Source organism: Polyodon spathula, chromosome 3, assembly GCF_017654505.1.
Source record: "Polyodon spathula isolate WHYD16114869_AA chromosome 3, ASM1765450v1, whole genome shotgun sequence".
NCBI classification, from domain to species: domain Eukaryota; kingdom Metazoa; phylum Chordata; class Actinopteri; order Acipenseriformes; family Polyodontidae; genus Polyodon; species Polyodon spathula.
The window spans coordinates 50,780,234-50,803,629 of NC_054536.1; the positions used below are offsets into that span (position 1 = coordinate 50,780,234).

Below are 23,396 nucleotides of genomic sequence, written 5' to 3' on the forward strand. Positions count from 1 at the left end.
TTCCATATAACGATTGCAATAAAGTGTGTAGCATAAAATACTTTATTTTTCATTATAGCTTTAATAAAGACTTGTCGCAATCTCTTTTGTATGTTCTGCTTGTAAATGGAAAAACCAAGGCTTGGACAATTTAAAAGCCCATTTAGTTGTTTCACTGAAAAAAATGAATTAAATCAATTTTACTAACACGTTTCTCAGTTGTGATTGGGATAGACAAATTGCTTAACAGGTATCAATTTAATTCTTAAAAGGAGAGTATAAAACTCTGAAACCCCAATTATAGATTTGAAACATTTTGAAAAAAAAAAACTTCTTGTCCATGGGACAAAATACTAAAACGATCTATTTGTCCTTAAAAATCTACTTGCCCCCCTATTGTCCCACAAAACTATAATATAATTTTTAAAATTTTGCTTTTACTAAAACAATAAACAATCAATTAGTGATTAACCCTTTGTGGTCCTATGTCAAACCAGGACCGACATTACAATTTTCCCTTTCCAGTCCAGTGTCAGACCCTGTCTGACTTAAAAAAGACTTAAAGCACATGTCTCTAGTCGTTTTTTCTCCGGAAAAAGCACAGAAAACCTTTCAATGGCCAAGTGAGATCTATAGGAGCCGAATGAAACCGAAAAAAAAAAAAAAAAAAAAAAAAAATAAAAGCTGCATCTCATAGCCCCATGCACTACAGAGATAACACGGACATAACAAAGGAGGCAGCTGTTTCTGCATCCAGCGCTCAAAGAATATCACAGACATTTGCAGAGCTTTCTGAGATTTTATAGTGATAAAATAATGACTTGGATCACATTACTGAGGAGTGTGGTGATAAAACGAGTGACCAGGCGAGGATTTATCAGTATGCAAGTCTATAAAGAGATATGTGAAAAATACAGCAAACAAGGGGTGGGGCTTGGCCGTAGATACAGTACTGTGTGTCCTTTTGCGATTCAGTGCCTTTTAAACCAATTTTACTCAAAAAAAACCCCCAAAAAAACACTAACAGTGCATCTAAAATAAACAGCACGTGTGGAAATGAATTGGACCTGACGTGTCTGGACTGCAAAGTCTCAATAATAATTTTAACTTCATGAAATCAAATGAAGAAAATGTAATTCAGAACATATTTGCCAAAACATATTTCTGCACATTATACATGGCAAATCAGACTTCACGCACCAGGCCGATAGAAATACCTTTTAATAGGAGGTGCAGAACTTCAGTATTTTAGGTTTCGATGTTGCTTTACATAACCAAGAATGCTTACCAACCCAAAATTATAATTTTTTTTAATTTATTTTTTACACAAGATGTTGACAAGTTGACAGATCTATCTCATGGCGAACTACTTCACACTACGCAACCTTCGATACGATACTTTTTAGGGCTGCAACGAAGGGTCCATTCTGACCTTCAAAGGTTCGGAAAACATTACATAAGGAAGGTTTGACCTTCGATGGTACTAATTTGCATAATTTATTTCCATACTAATAAATATTTGATTAAAAACCCTATTTTACAGGTAATCCATACAAAGGAATACAACATTCACATGTACTTTAAAAATACGTTATCTAGAACAGTAATTATGTTTTCATAATTTAAATAATTAAAATACAGGTTGTTTATTTACATGTAATTGTTGATGCTCCTTGCGATATATACAATAAGCTTGCAGAGCAGCAGCCATATAGAGTTGCTACATATAACTATTAGGTAGAAGATTTTAATACAGCAACTTTTGTTTACATAATATGCATTATACAAATCAGAAGACCAAATTTTGTGTGATTTAATGTTGTAACAGTTCTAATAATCGACTTTGTCAATAAAGAACTATCCAGTACTCAGGAAGAAACTGTCAAAGTCAAAACAAGACGACAAGATATGTCTGGGACGGAACATCTACAATCACTAGAACTGGAAATGAAATCGCTCACTGACAAATACAGAAGTGAACTGCAAAAGCAGAAAGTAAACAAATACAAGAGATACACCATTGAATATCGAGATGCACGAGTCTACCTATGGTTATCTACTAAGTTACTCCCAATAAATAAATAAATAAATAAATAAAATAAAATAAAATAAAACAGTACGTTTTTCTGACCGCATTTTTACTACATCTGGATCCAGCACCTCTGACCCGCTCGCTGATTCTGAAGGGGATTTTTTTTAGATGCACAAACATTCAAGGATCAACAAAGGTGGAGATACATCACGCCGATACCCCAGGTTGGCAGAAAGAAAACACGGAGGGGGAGAAGAGGAACGGGACAATGGAATCGGAAACATCACAGTGGGAGAAAAATGAACTGATCTTTAACTTCAGTGGTCAGGACCTTAAAGAACCTCAACAATCCCTTTTCAATAAAATGACCCTTGTTTGTTCCGATGGCTTCTACTAATCCCTTTCGCATAAAGGTAGAACTAAGTTTTTTCGTACTTTGAAAATAAAGAATATCTTTGAAAAACCACTCTAATGTACCTACTTCTAGAACCTATACGCCATTTAGAATTAAAAGTAAATTATGCCTACCTACTAACAATACAGCGATCGATACGTTAATGGTTATTTTCGAATTGAAGGGGAACACTTGTTAGTTTAAATATTATGTTTCTTATTATATCAAAATACATAAAACATTATTTCTCTTCAGAGTTTTGTCACTCTATTATTAGATCAGAATCCTTTTTTTATTTAAAACCACTGTGCTTAGTAAAATCAAATAGGACTTTTTAGTTTCAGTCTTCGTTAGGGGGCTGAAGAAAGCGAACAATGTTCTGAGTGGGAGTTTTATTAAGAGGTACCAAATAATAAAAAAAAAAAAAAAAAAAAAGTACAGAGCAGTTTCGAAGCAGAAAGGAGAAATTGCATCTTGAATTGCTTTAATCAGAAAATAGAGGACATTGGGGAAACACAGCAGCAGCTCAAAGTCAAACAGCCGTGTGTGTTTTTCTGATAACAAACAAGCTGAAACTCGGAGCAGCTGATTCAAATTCAGCGCCGTTTTGAGACACAGGCGAGGGGAGGAGCCAACAGCACAGCAGAACAACGCAGTTAAACGAGGCAGTCTTCCCAGCGACAGTGAGTGGGAGAAGTACAGGCGTGGAAAAGTACAGAGCAGTTTCGAAGCAGTTGGAAAGCAGGTTGACAGCTGCAGAAGAAACTAAACTTCAAAAAAAAAAAAAACCCTCAACATGGTCTTCAAGCCAGTAATCTGTGACACCTGCTTGATGTGGGAAATCCGAGAAAACCCAGCGGAGCTAAACCAAGTGTGCGTAAAGTGCCGCGCGATCCAGGATTTGCATAAACTAGTAAGTATGCTAGAAATGGAGCTGGAAGAAGTGAGACAGCAAAAGGATCTTGAGGAACTGGCACACCCACAATTCATGGAAGTCTGCATCACCCCTAACAGACTGAAAGCCACCAGGGAGATAGAAGGTCAGAACAGCTGGGTTCAGGTAGGCAGAAGCAGGGAAAAAAAGAAACTTCGTCAAACACAACCACCAGAAATCAAAACAACCAACAGATTTGAGTCACTTCAGAATTGTGATGAGCAGAACCAACAACAAGAGAATGAAAGGAACAACATCCAGGACCCTATTGACAGTGGTGACCAGACAGCAAAAAGAAGGGAGGTCATGATTGTTGGGGACTCCATATTGAGAAACACAGCAAGTTCAGTTCGCAGTTTGGACCCCCTTACTACAACAGTGTGCTGCCTTCCGGGAGCCTCGGTCAAGCACATCACTGAGAACGTGGACAGGCTCCTAGAACGAACAGGAGACGACCCGGTAGTAGTCGTCCACATCGGTACAAACAACATTGGAAGAGACAGACCAAAATCCCTGCAAAACAAATTCAGAGAGCTAGGAAGGAAATTAAAAGAGAAAACCAAAACTGTGGTATTTTCTGGTATACTACCCGCACCTTGCAAAGGACCATATGGACAGCTGGAAATAATTAATCAAAACGAATGGCTGAAGACGTGGTGCACACGGGAAGGCTTCACCTATCTTGATCATTGGACCACATTCTACAACGAGGACCATCTGTATAGACGGGATGGACTGCATTTAAATAACAAGGGAACTAGTCTACTCGGAGAAAAGATCCTCGAGCAGGTTCAGAAGCATTTAAACTAGAAAGGAAGGGGGGAGAAATCAACAAAAAAACAGAAGGGAGACCGCATCAAAACAAGAACAACAACTCAGGTAAGACAACCATTAAATGTATTTATCTAAATGCTAGAAGTATCAGAAACAAAATTCTAGAACTTGAAGCTACTGCACTAACAGGTAACTATGATGTGATAGGTGTTACAGAAACGTGGTTATCTGAGAGTGATGGGGACGAATATAATATTTGTGGGTATACACTGTATAGGAAAGACAGGCAGGACAGAAGAGGAGGAGGGGTAGCGCTATACATAAGAAACAGTCTTGAAGCCCAGGTGTTAAACCTGGACAAAGAAAATAAAACCGAATCAATATGGGTCAGAATAACAGACAAAAATTCAAAAGGCATAATAATAGGAGCATGCTATAGACCGCCAGATTCAGACGGTGAGCACAATAATCTGTTATACAATGACATTAGAAATGTGTGTAGCAAAGGAGAAGCCATACTAATGGGGGATTTCAACTTCCCCCAAATAAAATGGGAAAACCCGGTGGGTAGCGCGAAGGATGAAATAGAAATGGTGGAAATGACAAATGACTGCTTCCTAACACAATTTGTGAAGGCACCCACTAGAGGGGAGGCATGCCTTGATTTAGTCTTTTCAAATAACGAAGATAGAATAACTAAAACAGAGGTCAGAGAACCACTGGCAAACTCAGACCACAACATGGTCTCATTTGAAGTGTTTTTTAAATCCCCAAAAATAAAGACTAAAGCTAAGGTTTACAATTTTAGAAAAGCAAACTATGAAGGTATGAAACAGAGACTAACAGAAGTAGATTGGAGTAAAATAGAGAAAACACCCACAGAAGAAGGATGGTTGTTCTTCAAAAATGTAGTACTAGAGGCGCAAAACAATTATATCCCTAAAGTAGACAAATCTAAATGTAAAACTAAATTGCCAAAATGGTTTAATAGATCAATTAAAAAAAATATTCAGCGAAAAAAGGCACTTTACAGAGCATTAAAAAAGGACCAAAAAGAAAGTACGCAGAAAGAGTACACAGAACTGCAAACGCAAGTCAAAAAGGAAGTTAGAAAGGCCAAGAGAGAAATAGAAATGAACATTGCTAAGGGAGCTAAAACCAATTCCAAAATGTTTTTCCAATATTACAACAGCAAGAGAACATTCAAAGAGGAGATTAAATGTTTAAGAGATACAAATGGCAAAATCGTAGATGAAGAAAAAAAAAAATAGCAAATATGTTAAATGATTACTTTTCACAAGTTTTTACAAAGGAAGATACTGACAACATGCCCCACATGTCATCCAGTTCCTATCCAGTTTTAAATAACTTTAGCATAACTGAGGCAGAAGTGTTAAAGGGACTAGGAGCTCTTAAAATAAACAAATCCCCTGGGCCGGATGAGATCCTCCCAGTAGTACTCAAAGAAATGAAAGAAGTAATTTACAAACCGCTAACCAAGATCATGCAGCAGTCTCTTGACACAGGGGTGGTACCGACAGACTGGAAAATTGCAAACGTAATACCGATCCACAAAAAGGGAAACAAAACTGAACCAGGTAACTACAGACCAGTAAGCCTGACTTCTATTATATGCAAACTTATGGAAACTATAATAAGATCCAAAATGGAAAATTACCTATATGGTAACAGGGTCCTGGGAGACAGTCAACATGGTTTTAGGAAAGGGAGATCGTGCCTAACTAACTTGCTTGATTTTTTTGAGGATGCAACATCGATAATGGATAATTGCAAAGCATATGACATGGTTTATTTAGATTTCCAGAAAGCTTTTGACAAAGTCCCGCACAAAAGATTAATTCTCAAACTGAACGCAGTTGGGATTCAAGGAAACACATGTACATGGATTAGGGAGTGGTTAACATGTAGAAAACAGAAAGTACTGATTAGAGGAAAAACCTCAGAATGGAGTGTGGTAACCAGCGGTGTACCACAGGGATCAGTATTAGGTCCTCTGCTATTCCTAATCTACATTAATGATTTAGATTCTGGTATAGTAAGCAAACTTGTTAAATTTGCAGACGACACAAAAGTAGGAGGAGTGGCAAACACTGTTGCAGCAGCAAAGGTCATTCAAAATGATCTAGACAAGATTCAGAACTGGGCAGACACATGGCAAATGACATTTAATAGAGAAAAGTGTAAGGTACTGCACGCAGGAAATAAAAATGTACATTATAAATATCATATGGGAGATATTGAAATTGGAGAAGGAATCTATGAAAAAGACCTAGGAGTTTTTGTTGACTCAGAAATGTCTTCATCTAGACAATGTGGGGAAGCTATAAAAAAGGCTAACAAGATGCTCGGATACATTGTGAAAAGTGTTGAATTTAAATCAAGGGAAGTAATGTTAAAACTGTACAATGCACTTGTAAGACCTCATCTTGAATATTGTGTGCAGTTCTGGTCACCTCGCTATAAAAAAGATATTGCTGCTCTAGAAAGAGTGCAAAGAAGAGTGACCAGAATTATTCCGGGCTTAAAAGGCCTGTCATATGCAGACAGGCTAAAAGAATTGAATCTGTTCAGTCTTGAACAAAGAAGACTACGTGGCGACCTAATTCAAGCATTCAAAATTCTAAAAGGTATTGACAGTGTCGACCCAAGGGACTTTTTCAGCCTGAAATGGAGTTTAGAAAAAGGGGCATTCAGAACAGAAAATAGGAGACACTTTTTTACACAGAGAATTGTGAGGGTCTGGAATCAACTCCCCAGTAATGTTGTTGAAGCTGACACCCTGGGATCCTTCAAGAAGCTGCTTGATGAGATTTTGGGATCAATAAGCTAATAACAACCAAACGAGCAAGATGGGCCGAATGGCCTCCTCTCGTTTGTAAACTTTCTTATGTTCTTATGTTCTTATGATACATTTTGTTAACTCGTTGAGAAAGATGTTGATGTTTTACTTCACAAGCAGAATCACAATGTATTTAACAATTGTAGTAAAGCTGGACGTGTTGCTCTTCAAAGTATTAAGCAGGATGATAAACTTATTGTAAAACCAGCAGACAAGGGTAGGGGTTTGTGATAGAGAGAGAAAGGATCGATGCTGTAAATCTCCCTCCCGATTAGAAAGGGCGCTGTGTAAGGGGGAAGGTAAGCTGCCTCCTAGAGCTGCCACCTCGGTGGTAGGTGGAAACCGGAAGGTGACCATATTAGGAGGGGCGCGTAGCTGCAAGTACTCAGGACGATTCCATTGCAGTCAGCTGCAGGGCAGCCCTCTATTAGGGAAACCATGGCAACGCGGTGACTGCGGGGAGGAGTTTGCTGGGTACAAAGGGGAGCAGCTACGTCAAAACCTCCGCTTACGCTGATAATGAAAATAGACGGCCGGAGCCTGTATTGCTTTGTTTTTGGATTACGTGTGTTTTGTGTTGCAGAGGAAGAGCGAGCCGCGGACCGGTAAAACACAGAGCACGTCCCTGCACAGCACAGCACAGCACAGCACAGCACAGCACCGCAGCGCACCACTCACGGCACCACGCTTCTCAGCACCAAGAGCACTGCGTGCACGGAGAACGTGGGGACGGACAAAGTCCCGTTTGTGTTTACTTTTTATTTAACTAAGAAGAGCGGCTGTGTACCCCCCAATACCATTGCTGGTAAAGGGGTGGACTTATTTGTGGTGTTTTGTTATTATTTTTGTTATTGTTATCATTAAAACAAGCACTGTTTTGGGAGAAAGATTGTGTGGACCTGCTTCATTCACTGCACCTGACCACAGGGTTTCATCATAATTACTAGACAACTGTATGAAACAGAAGTGAGACGACAACTCTAATACTATGAGCTTTAAATTTGAGTGAAACATTTTTACTATTAGAATTTCAATCGGGCTTTATAATTGGACGATTTACTTAATTATTTGAAGAGCAATTACCCTACAAAACCTGTACTTTATCAACCTTTTGTACCTAAAGTGCACAAAACATTAGTCAATCCACCTGGACGTCCAATAGTCTCTGTTATAGGCTCACTTTTCTAAATATGTTGATCCTTCTCTAAATATATTGACCATTTTCTTAGACCACTTGTAGTCGAGTTACCCTTGTATATTAAGGACACAGATGATTTTACTGACCAACTTTCAAATACAAAATTGGACAGTCGGAACATAATTTTAGCCACACTTGGAAAAGAAAAACAAACTCTCTCTCTCTCTCTCTCTCTCTCTATATATATATTATATATATATACACACATATACATATACACACATACATATACACACACACACACACACACACACACACCCCCCTCCCCGAGTGCACAAAACATTAGGAACACCTGCTCTTTCCACAAAATAGACTGTCAAGGTGAATCCAGGTGAAAGCTATGATCCCTTATTGATGAAACCTGTTAAATCCTCTTCAATCAGTGTAGATGAAGGGGAGACAGGTTAAAAGATTTTTAAGCCTTGACACAACTGAGACATGGATTGTGTATGTGTGCCATTCAGAGGGTAAAAAGAAAAAACAAAAGATTTAAGTGCCTTTGAACGGTGTATGGTGGTAGGTGCCAGGCACGCCTTTTTGAGTGTGTCAAGAACTGCAACGCTGCTAGGTTTTTCACGCTCAGCAGTTTCCTGTGTGTATCAAGGATGGTCCACCACCCAAAGTACATCCAGCCAACGGCAGGCCAGTGGACAAAAATGGCTCATTGATGAAAGAGGCCAAAGGAGGCTGACCCGAATTGTGCAGCGCAACAGATGGGCTACAGTTAGTCAACTGACAGTCCAGTACAACATTGGTGCCAAAAAACCCATAAAAGAATGCACAACTCGTTGTGCCTTGCCACGAATGGGGTAAGGCAGCCGACGACCTAAGAGTCCACTTCTTTCAGCAAAACACAAGAAACTGCGGTTGCAGTTGGCTAAGGAACGAAAACACTGGACACTGGAGGACTGGAAAAACATTGCCTGGTCTGATGAATCTCGGTTCCTGCTGTTTCACGCTGATGGGAGGACTAGGATATGGAGAAAACTACATGAATACATGCATCCATCATGCCGCATGTCAACATTGCAGGCTGGTGGTGGTGGTGTGATGGTGTGGGGTGTGTTTTCATGGCACATATTGGGTCCCTTGATAAAAGTAGAGCAACATTTGAATGCCACAGGATAACTGAACACCATTGCCAATAAGGTGCATCCCTTCATGGCAGCAGTGTATCCATCTGCTAATGGATTTTCAGCAGGATAATGCCCCATGCCACAAGGCACACTAAGATTGTCCAAGAATGGTTCCACGAACATGACAGTGAATTCAGCTTACTGCAGTGGCCTGCCCAGTCACCAGATCTCAATCCAATTGAGCATCTGTGGGACGAGATGGAACAAGCTATTCAGAGTAGAGATCCACTACCAGCCAACTTGACACAACTGTGGGAAGCATTGGAGTCAACATGGGCCAGCATCCCTGTGGAACGCTTTCGACACCTTGTAGAGTCCATGCCATGACAAATTGAGGCTGTTCTGAGGGCAAAAGGGGGTGCAACTCAATATTAGGAAGGTGTTCCTAATGTTCTGTACACTCAGTGTGTGTGTACATATATATATGTGTGGATAGATAGATAGATAAATAGATAGATAGACAGATAGATAGATAGACAGACAGACACACACACTACTGGTCAAAAGTTTTAGAACACCCCCATTTTTCCAGTTTTTATTGAAATTTAAGCAGTTCAAGTTCAGTGAATAACCTGAAATGGTACAAAGGTAAGCGGTAAACTGCCAGAGGTTTAAAAATAAAAAAGTTTAGGATACCAAAAACTGAAAAATAAGTTATTTTTCAGGGAACAAGTAATGGGTTAACAACTTACAGCTATTCTGCACCAATGGAAGTAAATTAAGCATTGAAAGTTGATGCTAACAATTCCTACAGGTGTCCCAACTTTTGTTGATTACTTACAAATCCTCTGTCTGTATAAAAGCAGTGTTGGAATAGACTGTGTTACTACACCCTCTTAAGCATTATTTGGGCAGTATTGTACTGCAGGAAGTAGTATATTGCTATCACAATGGTGAGAAAAAGGCAAATAACAAAGGAAGACAGACCATTATAACCCTTAAAAGTGTAGGTCTTTCCTTTAGAGAAATTGCAAAGAAAGCCAAGGTATCAGTGAGTACAGTTTCCTACATCATCAAAAGGCACTTGGAAACTGGAGGAAACTCTGACAGGAAGCGGTCTGGCAGACCCAAAGCCACAACAGAATCAGAAGACAAGTTTCTGAGAGTCAACAGCTTGCGTGATAGGCGGCTCACAGGACCACAGCTTCAAGCACAGCTTAACACTGGTCAAAGTAAGCAAGTCTCAGTTTCAACTGTGAAGAGATGACTTCAAGCTGCAGGTTTGACAGGTCGAGTGGCAGTAAGAAAGCCATTGCTAAGATGGCAAAATAAGAAAAAGAGGATTGCCTGGGCCATGAAGCATCGCCAGTGGATTACTGAAGACTGGAAGAAGGTCTTATGGACCGATGAATCAAAAATTTGAAATTTTCAGTTCATCATGCATGGTTTTTGTACGCCATCGAGTAGGCGAAAGGATGGTTCCTCGGTGTGTGACACCAACTGTCAAACATGGAGGAGGAAGCGTGATGGTCTGGGGCTCTTGCTGGATCCAGAGTCGGTGACTTGCACAGAGTGAGTGGCACCCTGAACCAAAACGGCTACCACAGCATTTTGCAGTGCCATGCAAAACCCTCTGGTATACGCCTAGTTGGTCAGGGGTTCATCCTACAGCAAGATAATGACCCAAAATATACCTCCAGGCTATGTCAGAACTACCTTAGAAGAAAAGAACAAGATGGTAGGCTTAAAATCATGGAATGGCCAGCACAGTCTCCAGACTTAAACCCCATCGAGCTGGTTTGGGATGAACTGAACAGAAGGGTAAAATCAAAGCAACCTACAAGTGCAACACATTTGTGGGAACTTCTGCAACAGTGTTGGGAAGAACTTTCTGAACAATATTTGATTTCCATTGTAGAAAGAATGCCACAAGTGTGTTTGGCTGTTATATCTGCAAAAGGTGGCTACTTTGAGTAAAAAATTTAGATTAAATTTTGTTAAACAAAATGATTCCATGATTTCTTTTTTTTTTTTTTATCTCCAATTGCTTATTTATTCTATGCTTTAATTTAACAGTACTGTGGAAGGGGTGTGGGTAATTCACTGACCAGGAGACAGACAGGTGTAATTGAAAACACCACACAGGTGCCCAGTTTTATTTTTAGGCCAGTTCTTATTTTTCCCTGGCAGAGGGCACTGTTGGCCGTGGGCTGCCTATCAACAATGACAGACAGCACCACGGAAATACCAAAGTTGGTAAGCGAACAGCAAGTGCACTCGCGGGTGCTCAAAGAAATAATAATGAAAACAGAAGGCAAAAAGAAAAAGGGAAAATTAAACAGTAATAAAACTACAAATAAAAGATGCTGCACTTGGCAGCGTTATCCCGGTCGCCGCTACCCGCACGACCTGGATCACCGTCCTACTCTGTCGGCTCCCTGCCTGCTCTAAACAATAGTTCGGGGTCTGCCCAAGGGTTCCCTGCTGTCACTCTCTGACTTGTTTGCTGTTCTCAGCTGGTCTCTCCGTCCTCGACCAGCGCTTCCGCACACACACAGCGCGTCTACAAAGGCAGACCTGAGGAAACAGCAGAGCATTTTTTATATAGAGCTAGCAATCTCCCAAGACTCACCTCTCTGCCATACAGAGAGGTGGAAAGTCCACACACCTACCTTCCCACCTCCCCGTGTCACTGCCATGACTCACAGGCAGTTGTTGGGAGGCTGCCGCCCTCTTCCTGCAGTACTGTGAACACGCCAGCAGAGTCAGCACAGATCTACAAGTCTACACCCCCTTGAACTTTTTTCACATTTTGTTATCATTGCTTCAGAGTATCATGCATTTAAATGAGGATTTTTTCCACTTATCTACACACCTTACTCCGCACTGTTAAGGGGACAAAAGTTTTTGAGAAAAAAAAAAGTATATATTAAATACAAAACTGAAAGATCATAATTGGATAAGTCTCCACCCCCCTGAATTAATACCTGATGAAAGCACCTTTGGCAGCAATTACAGCTTTGAGTCTGTTGGGATAGGTCTCTACCAAGTTTGCACACCTAGGTTTGGCAATATTTGACCATTCTTCTTTACAAAACTGTTCAAGCTCTATCAAGGGTTCCTCAGGGATCGTTGATGGACAGCAATCTTCAAATTTTCGATTGGATTTAGGTCAGGGTTCTGACTTGGCCACTCAAGGACATTTACCTTTTTGTTCCTTAGCCACTCCAGTGTAGCTTTGGCTGTAAGCTTTGGGTTGTTGTCATGCTGAAAGGTGAACTTCCATCCCAGTTTCAGCTTTCTTGCAGAGGGCAGCAGGTTTTCCTCAAGGACTTCTCTGTACTTTGCTCCATTCATTTTCCCTTCTATCCTGGCAAGTGCCCTAGTCCCTGCCAATGAGAAACATCCCCATAACATGATGCTGCCACCACCATGCTTCACAGTAGGGATGGTGTTCTTTGGGTGATGTGGTGATTTTAGTCAGACCACAAAACTTTGCCACATGGCTTCAGAAACTCCTCAGTGTTATTTATTTATTTTTTGCATACTTCAAAACGGGATTCAACATGTGCTTTCTTCAGTAAGGGCTTCCTTCTTGCAACCCTACCAAACAAGCCAGATTTGTGGAGCGCTTCAGATATTGTCACATTTGACCAGTCTTAGCCATAAAAGCCTGTAGCTCTTGCAAAGTTGCCATTGGCCTCTTGGTAGCCTCTCTGATCAGTCTCCTTCTTGCTCGGTCATCCAGTTTGGAGGGACAGCCTGATCTAGGCAGGATCTTGGTGGTGCCATACACCTTCCATTTCTTAATAATCGTCTTGACCATGCTCCAAGGTATAATCAAGGCCTTTGATATTTTTTTATACCCATCCCCTGATCTGTGCCTTTCAACAACTTTGTCCCGGAGTTCTTTTGAAAGTGCCTTGGTGCTCATGGTTGAGTCTTTGCTTTGAAATGCACTACCCAGCAGGGGAAACCTACAGGAACTGCTGAATTTATCCTGAAATCATGTGAATCCCTACAATTTATCACAGGTGGAGGCTACTTAACTTGGTGTGTGACTCTGAAGGCGACTGGTTACACCTGAGCTAATTTAGAATTATGATTACAAGGGTGTGGACACTTATCCAACCAAGTTATTACAGTTTTTATTTTTAATTCATTTTCTATAAAATTTCTAGAATATTTTGTTCACTTGGAAGTTGTGGGGTAGGAGGTGTAGATAAATAGAAAAAAAAAAAACTATTTAAATTCATTTTAGTTGCAGGCTATAAGGCAACAATTTTGAAAGAGGGGGTAGACTTTTTATAGGCACTGTGTATGTATGTATATATAAACCGATGGCTTGATTCCTTCCATTAACTATAATTTAGAATAGAACACAAGTACTGTTACTTTTCTAGATACACAAGCCCCTTTCACTGAGAGAAATCTATGTACTACTCTGTATACAAAACCGACTGCCAAAAATAGCATTTTGCATGCTTCAAGTTCCCAACACCCTCACAACACACCCACTCCCCAATAGAGCAGCCTCTGGTGCTTCCTGAACTATTGGTAGTATTTGTGTCAGAAGTGTGGTCTGAAGCTGCTGTGTTGTCAAGTAGACGTGCCATAAACCCCTCAGTGGACATACTGGCTGTCCCAGTAGCCGTGTTATTGTTAATAGTGTGAGCATGATCAGTGGGACAAATGACAATGGCTGAAGTAGCTTACAAGGCATTATGCCACAGTTGTGTCTTTCCAGTTTCAAAATCATAGCAAACTATATGCATCTTTTGTATTCCTGAGACAGGCTGTACATATACCCAAGGGTTCATACACTGTATGCAGGAGATGATTTCCTCTTCAGAAATATAAAACACAGTGGTCTTGGGTAATAATTTCTTAGCTACACAAACAAAACCTACAGAAGATTGCACAACAGGAGTATCATCTTTTTTACTCATTACTGTTGAAGGAAAAAGACTTCTAGCCGTGCCCCTAACTCCATCTACGAAGCCTTTCCCGTGGCTTGTGGAGAAGTACTTCCAGGTGAAGCTGTTTCTATACTTCCGTCCAAGATGTTGCAGAACCCTGACTATCGATTTTTTAATTCAGAGGATGTAACGTCTGTCCATATAACTTCTTCTGACCCATTACCAGTTGATATTATGTTGTCATATAGGTAGTTAATGAATGTACATACAGTATGATCCTCTATAAATTAATCTTTATACCATAAGATAGCATCAATTGTTTATTAATTAAAAAAAATAAGTGTATGGGACATGTCCCCTACAAACAACAATTGTTCTGTACAGCTTAATACTGTTGTAGTATAACATTGAGAGTGGACAATGTGTTTTTTTTTTTTTTTTTTAATTCTGATTGTCTTTATAAAAAGAAACGTACCAAGTTACAGTGCCGTTCCTATAGGAAGTATTCACCCCCCTTTGAACATTTTCACATTTTGTTGTGTTACAGCCTGAAATCTTGATGCATTTAAATGGGATTTTTTTCCTTTGATTTACAAAACCTGCTCAACACTGAAGAGGCAAGAGAATTTTTATACAGGGGGTGAACACTTATCTAATGAAGACTTTTCACTTATGTTTTATTTTTAATTGATTTTTGTTTTCTCACCCCCCCCCCCCCAATTTTTCACAATTTGAAAGTGTTGAGTAGGTTTTGTAAATCAAAGGGAAAAAAATCCCATTTAAATGCATCAAGATTTCAGGTTGCAACACAACAAACTGTGAAAACGTCCAAGGGGGGGTGAATACTTCCTATAGGAACTGCATCTGGCATAGTAAAATTCCAATACCAAATGTTTAAATCATTCCATGAAAGGAAGTATGATTTGTTGGTTTTATTTTTGTGAATTACTAATTTAAGTGATTTACATTAGTCTTCCTTCATTTAAGCCTTTATTTTATAACTTGCATGATGTACTGTATACTGTGATATTAAGGTTACCACGGTATTTTTTTTTTTTTTTTTTTTAAACGGTTATCATACCGTGCAAATTTTATTATCTATAACAAAAACACTGTCAATGTAAAAAAAAAACAAGTTAGAAAAACGCAATTTCAGCCATTTAAAATGGTGATATCAAACACAAAAGCCCAAGTTAGGAGAAGCAATTGGGGCAACCTTGTCAAGCATCAAGCAAACAGGCCCAATTGGAAAGGTGCTGGGGCCCAACATTCACACAAATGTTGCTTCTAACTTGGCTTCTTTTTTACATCGTTCCACTTTACATTGAAGTGCCCCAACTGCTTCTCCTAGCTTGGGCTTTTGTGTTTGATATCACCACTTTAAATGGCTGTTGCATTTTTCTAACTTGTTTTTTTACATTGACAATGTTTTTGTTATAGATACCACTTTTTTTTATAGTTGATCAAATAATGAATAAACGATGATGGGAAGCTAGTCGAGAATGTGTATGGTAAATAGACAGACAGACAAGACAATAGAGTAAGAAGTAATATAAGATAAATGAGAAAAGATATGAAAGTAAAATAACGGTAGAAGGGACTTTTGGGCAGTATTGAAAGTGTAAACATTGTATTCTTTTAGTTGCAAATGTACATCCATGAGTGGTGAAAACAATGTCTATTTTGGTAGGTATTAATATAGCGATATTTACTTAGGTACACAACTACAGTGTTATGAATGGTTAAAAAGGTACATATGCATGCCAGTGTTAAAGGGTAGTATACTAACACATTTTAATTATTCTCCTTGTTATAGAGGTGTTATGAAGTTAGGCCACAAAGAACACACTGTCCAGTGGCCACACCCCCCTGCTGACTGAGGTCTCACCTGTCAGTCTCACATGCTGGAAGACCCAGAGGGTGAGTGTAGAGGAACACTCCTTTACAGCACTGAAGAACTGAGCATGGTTTTATTTTTCTTAAATATATGTTAGGCCATGGATTGTAGACAAAAGAGTTAGAAAAAAATTTGAGAAATACAGATGCAGTATTTTCCATCACGTCTGTGCACGGTAACCACTCATTTTACAGTTTTAAACCACAATTAAGCACTTATGTTTTGCAGACTTGAGAATTGCATTTTTTTTTTTAAAGCTTTTATTTTTCTTTTATATTCAATGTGATTGACATGGCACTTTATTAATTATGATATATATATATATATATATATATATATATATATATATATATATATATATATATATATATATGATTGATGTATCTATTATAGATACTAATGAGAGCAAAACAAATACAAAAGAAAAACAAGGGAACCACAGATCTTTTCAAGAAAGCTGGGAGACTGTACAAATGGATTTTACATTTTTAAACACTGCAATAACAGTTCTGCTTGTGAAGCATCCACACTATAATTTGACAGAACAGGTGATTTATTTGCACTGTGCAGAACCTTATTTTCCCATTGGTGCTTGAGCCCCGCAGCACTCATGGAATCGCCACCTGTGCACCCATTACCAGTGATTAAAGACTGGTTTTCAAACGAACTGATTATCGCTCACCAATACTGTATTGGTATAAGTGTGTTTTTAAAAAAGCAATTTTCAGCTTTCAGTCACTTAAAATATGCTGACAATAATGTAAACAGTGTTCCCTCTAAGCTTTTTAGTTACTGAGAAACATATATTTTTGCTGCATTAAACAATTTTGAAACAATGTTCACAAGTATCTCAACAATTTTGCAATTTACTTTAAATTTAAAAAAGACATTTATTGTGGTTCTGCTCTGATTTTGAAACATGATCTGATCCTGTGCAGCCCTGTCGGTTCTTATCACAGATATAGACTGCATGTTTAACTGAAACACTGATACAGGCGTGTTGACTGACTCGTTGCTCTAAAACAGGTTCATTGCTATGTATTACCCAATTGTAATTCAAATAGCGCCCCTTTCAATGTAAAGACATAATTAATCCTCTCAATTGTTTCTTTCCTAATTCTGCAGCGTTCTTTGCAAGATTTAAAAGCGATCCATTTCCTTTAAGGATTGTAGAGCTCATTTCTTCGTTGTCAGAAAATATAATTAAATTAAGAAACAGACATGGATTAAAATGGCTAATTATAGCTTTGCTAAAGGCAGGTAGCGTGGAAAGAAATAAAACTAAACAATAATGAAATACGCAATTAATTTAGCTTACTTCGGGAAAGCTCTGAAAGACTGGTATTTTTAAATTTAATGGTTTCGACTTGTACGTTAAGAATAGTATCGCATCATCCTCATATAGATAAAGATTTATTTTAGCTGTCTTACTGAAACATTGTTTTTTTTTTTTCTTCGTTGGTGCAGCCGCCATGTTGAGTTTCAGCAGAGATATGGAGTGAAGTCACATGATGAATAAACTTGCACAAAAATATGGACATTGTATGTCTTATTCTATTACTATACACTTAAATGTGTATTTTCGACTAATATGCTGATTACATTTTTTACCAGCTTCAAAAACACTTGAGTTGTGAAATGGTTGTTTTTTAAAAGATAAATAAAACAAAAATCGTCGAATTATGAGTAATGTGATTTGTATTTCTGTTTACTGGAGTAATCATACTTCTAAATAATGCAGGAAGATTGTGCTTCACTGATTTTTGTATTAAATTATACAAGGAGTTAAAAACTAAAGTTCGTGAGTAGCACTCTCTATAGAGGCAGAAACGCCAGACACCTGGTTCGCCCACCAAACTACTAGATTCGCTGGTGCCCGAGCGAGCCCTGCCTAATGTGACGTGCATTTTTATAGAGGGAAATCAGAGAATCAGCTGCAAGACAGCCACAAATATGCTTATGTCAATGCTTTGTAAGAATGGCCTCAAAATAATGCGTTTACCTCGAGAGGCTGGAGTCTCCATTGAGATTGATATTTATGATAATAACTTGCGAAAGTTAGTAAACTGAGATGTTGCTGTCAGTTACTAAGAAAAATGTATGCATTTTAGCCTTGGAGGGGATGTCGAATGTAAACACCAATCTACAGCCAGCAAGCTTTAAACGTGTTAGTGTTTATAGATAACTCAACTTTATTATGAATATTGTGTTATGTTTTAAGCAACATACTACAATAGTGTTCATTATGGTAATTGTGTGTTTATTAGTTTTAAAATGTTTAGTAAAACGTGACCTATTGTTTGACCTCGTTAGTACAACCGGCCCCCTTTGGTAATGACATCTTTAGTCAGGGTCGTAACCAAGTATAAATCTCCACATTTTTGTAAAATGACTTTACACTTCTAAAGATGCAACGCTTTTCAGTAAACTAAAACGATAAACTTTGCATCCCGCGCAGAGGGAGAACATAAACGTAAAACACCATTAAGTGGGGTTGGCATTACAAGGGAGATAAAGGGAGGTTTCACAGTTCCGATCGAGTGACTGTTTTCTAAGCATTACTTGTAAATGCTTATTCACCATTTCCTAAACCCCGTTAGAAAACTGACTTTGTTGAATTTTTTAAAAAGCATTTAATCTTGTAAATTGTGATTTTATGATTAAAAACGCTACTATACTCCTGGGCGCAGCCAATAGGTTCACATGAAAGTGATACTGCACGCCGATTGACTCAGTGGATATGTCGGATTTTGCTCAATTAGAAGCCTGGCGTATAGCGAGTTATGGAAAGAAACGATCATTTAAGTTGTATTTAACGTGGTGTATATAGTATTTTGAGGACAAAGGACACTGAACATCAGAAAATAGAAACTATGATATGAATGATCCTGCTTTTAGCTCAATTTTCGTGCGAATGGCGTATATCGCGTTTTGAATCTAAACTCTTCATATATACATATATGAGAAACGTAATCCATGTGTGTGTGTCCCCATCTGTCTGCGGTTATTGTTCTTATACAGTTCTACGGCTACGCACCATACAGCGCTGTGAACATGATTTATATTTTCTGCACTCTTAAATTAAGGATAGTTCATCAGGGTGATCCGTCAGCCCCGTCGACTCACTCATATGTGTTCAAGGAAGCTACATGCCTCTCTTGTGTACAATTCCATTTTATGGTACCTACCACACAGGAAACCAGATATTCTCAGACAGAAAATAGAGCATTCCTAGAATCGAGCGGAACCTTCAGGTGTTCAGCAAAAGCAGGACAGACAGGGATATAAGCTTAAAGAATTGACGCATTTCAACAACTGCGCAGAGGCACAGTGGGCTAAGGCTGTGTGCTCTTCAATGACGTCATGTTGCTAGTTCAAACCACGGTAACTTAACTTTTTTTGTGCGATATGTGCTGTTTTAAAACAAATAAATTGTTTAATATAAATGGTGTGGATATCAAACTGCTTGCGTTCCCTGGTTTATTTTGACGTTGACCAACATGTGGAATCATATGATTGGTAGATACCGTTATCTAGCTTTTCTGTTTGAAAAGTCGCTACACACTCTTAAAAAAAGTAAACGGAAAAGGAAGAATAACAACAATTTTACCTTAGTTTGACTTATTATATATAAGAGGTATTTACGTTTTTTTTCACATTTTATGTAAGAAAGTTTCAGACTTTTGGTACTGGTACAGATGGTAATTCCAAGTGATTTAGTTTTGTTGCTGCAACATAGTGAAAACAGCAAAACTCTTGGAACTGTATAGAGAGACTCGGTAGTTTCAAACAACTTTTTAAAACTTGTACGAGGAACTACTGTTCCTCTCAATACCGTCCCATTCCTATCACCTCAGGATGTGGGTCGTCACACTTTGACCCAGGTCGAGGGCGACAAAATGCATGGAGGCCGCTCCTAAGTCGAAGTTTAAAGACACACATTGGATCCCTTTCCATCATGTAGCATCCGTCATCTTAAAAAATCGTCAGTCAAACCATTGCACACTTGATGCATTAATATCGTACTTCAGAGCTCTGGTGTGCAGTGGAGGCTTTACAGTAAATGTACCTAGTTTCAGTATTTCAATTTAAAAAAAATACAATTCTACTGTTAATTCTTACATAACTTTGAATAAAAAAATGTAAATATAGTATAAAACGTTATGATCAGCAAATGCTGATAGAAGTTATAAAAGTTCGCTAATTATTACGTTTCTACTAGATCTACACTATTGTTACGCAATACATTAAAAAAACAAACATTAAACAGTTGTCATAGCATCAAAAACCATATGACCAATATTTCATTTTTCAAACACTCGCTCCTGTAACAAATATACCTAAAAGTTGGGAAGCAAGCAATGAGCTACCGAAAATACTTTACCATAAATGACCTTCTACACTCTGTGTATGAAACCAGAAATACCACCACTTTCATGTACTTAGGGCCCTATGAAATCCGTTATATTATTTTGAACTTTTCTTTATTTTTTCCTGATTTCTCGGTTTAAAAAATATTTAATTTGTTAATTAGTTTGTTTTTTTATGTTCATGTCTGATGCAGTATGCTGAGAAGATTTGCCTTACAATTTAAATCCAAACATTCAAATAATAGACTTCTGAAGTATTCTTTTAAGACGCTTACAGTATACATATTAAATGCTGAACAAAGGTAAAAACGCATGCACCATGCAGCAGCTACACAGACATCTGTTTCATCCAATGGAGGCACTAAAAGTTTTTTGCTCTTGTTTAATTGGGTGATTCTGACGTCTCTGCCCAACCCCTCACTCTCCCCGGAAAAAAACAGGAGAACTGACCCGAGGAAGGGTGAGGACTGAGGATGTCCTAAAGTGGACACCGTACACTTAATGGTTGCATGGTTATACAGTACTTTCTCTTTCATAAAAGTTACTCCTTTAGTCCTTTACACACACACACACACACATACATACATATATATATATATATATATATATATATATATATATATATATATATATATATATTTTTTTTTTTTAACACACACTCTAACATTGCACGGGAAACAAAATAGATAAAGAAATAAGATAAGGCATTCTGATACTGGTCTGAAACTTAAATTACTGAAAATTACAGTACGTATTCAAACAATACAATTCACCCAAAACTCTTAAAACACATACACTGAGTAAAATACTTTTGTGCAGCATGCATCTGTTTCTCTTTTACAAAGGAGTGATCAGGGCAAATGCAACTTTAAAAGGTACTGTACAATACGTCTGGATTACATATCACATAATAAATAAAAATAAAACACCGCAACCCTGCCCTTCTTGAGAGTGTAATTGCAATAATGTATATTTTGTTTGACAAAATCTAAGCGGTATCCACAGTACAGTACATTATTTTGGCTACTTTTAAGCCACTACTATGTACTTGGGCAACAGGTCAGACAAAACGTTTTGTTAACCAACTTTCTGCGTTTACTTTACAGTACAATGCATTTAAACCGGTCAAATCACCATTAATTGCTGGCAAACATAACAAGGTTCTGAAAATAAGTGTATTTGTAGACCGATTAAACTTGTACACAGGGGGAACATTAGGCCAGCAAAACAACATTTTCAATACAAACTGTACTGTTTGAAAGACGACCAGTAAAAACATATCCACAGAGGCGAGACCTAAACTGGCAAAGGCCTATCGAACCAAATAGGTTCAGTGATGTATTGCATTCGATTCACGTTACGCGCAAGGCAATGTTTTCTGTTGAGATAATACTGAATTGACCAATTGTGTCTTGTTCAGTGCTACGCTACTTGGTCTCTTGTGATTCAATGCAGCAGCTGTTGCCATATCTCAGCGCCCACTCCCCTGCACTATGTAGCCTGTCATGAGAATTTGTGCAATGTCCAAGCAATCGCCAAAATGTACAATGATCTCTGAAGATACATAAAGTAAAGAATCTGCTACAGCAGTATTTTCTGGATAAAAAGGGCCGTGAATTTCAGCACTAGAATTTAATTATTTATTTATTAAGTATATGCATGTTTAACTTTACATTTTGTGACCACGTTGTTCGCAAGCATAAACAAACAAACAAAAAAAACATGTATTTCAATAATGGTATAAAAACCAAATAATACAACTCTAAATCAAATAACTGAAAATGAAAGTCAATAAGGTAGAAACAAACTTTCTTCTTAAAAAGTGCATTCTCAAAAGCAAAATGCAATGCAATACCAGGCCTACCCCCCCACCTCCCTTCCATTTCGTTGCAATCTTTTTCACCACGTTTATTAAATAAATAAATAAATATAAGTCTTACCTTTTCAGATTCCCCTTTCCTTCTTTGTTAGGTTACATACGTGTCTTTCGTATGACGACAAGAACCTAAAAAGCCTTTTTGTTATTTCAAACTAAAAATCACTGCCTCTCCCATCACTATTTCAAAGCAACCGCAATGAACGCTATGTTTATGAATGTTTTGTTAATGAATATTAAAAAAAAAAAAAAAAAAAAAAAACAGAACAGCAAAGCTAACTATAGATGGCAAATAAGGTTTAAAAAAACAAACAAAAAATGTTTAAACATGTAAAAAGACCTAAGACATGGAAACGATGTAAAATGAAATCTACATGACAAAAGACAGCCAAGTGACTTAAAACTCCCCAGCAGTTCCTGTACTCCCCCCCTCACGCGAAACTTGCACTAACCCTCAACATGGCCGCCCAAGACCAGTCACAGAGCAATTAGGCCCAGCAACTTCTATATCTTGGGGCTTGGCAAAATAAATGCACATATTTTCAAACAATGCATACCACTCCAAAGCATTAAACTAACAATTAAGTGTCCAAATGGATTTGAAAATAGCTTATAATCATACTTTTTAACAAGACACTCTCCACTAATGCAGTCTACAGCTTTATTTTCGTTAAGCTTTTGCTCTGTGCTGCCCTCTAGGCAGGCTGACAAATGAAGTGTAGAAAGTCAGTTAAATCCTTTAAAAAATTGATTTTGCCTGATCTGTCTCTAAGGCTTGAACCTCCAACCTTCATACATTGCTGAACATACACATGATCTCAATTTCTTCAGCACAACAAAAACCGAAGTTTCACAGTTTTCCTGAAATGCAATACTACCTAGTAAATTATTCATACATTTACCTCTGAAAAAAAGGATGAACTGGGACCCACCTTAGAGCATCTATCTATACTTGAAACATTTTATGAAGGACCCTGATCCTCAAAAGAAACGAAGCCCCTTTTAGTTAATTTGATTATATCTTTTCTAGCTTAGTTGATATGTACATTGTTATGCTGTCACCAGTCATAGTGTGTCATGGATGGGT

The 23,396-nt window shown here is 38.1% G+C and overlaps 1 protein-coding gene across 1 annotated transcript in view; it reads right to left on the reverse strand.

Moving 5' to 3' along the window:
- Positions 1–22,976, reverse strand: part of LOC121313155 (tyrosine-protein kinase Yes-like) — a 53,170-nt gene extending 30,194 nt beyond the window's left edge. The window contains exon 1 of the mRNA XM_041245379.1: positions 22,374–22,976. The gene's annotated coding sequence lies outside the window, so the exon portion shown is untranslated. The remainder of the gene's footprint in view (positions 1–22,373) is intronic.
- Positions 22,977–23,396: the final 420 nt, after the last annotated feature.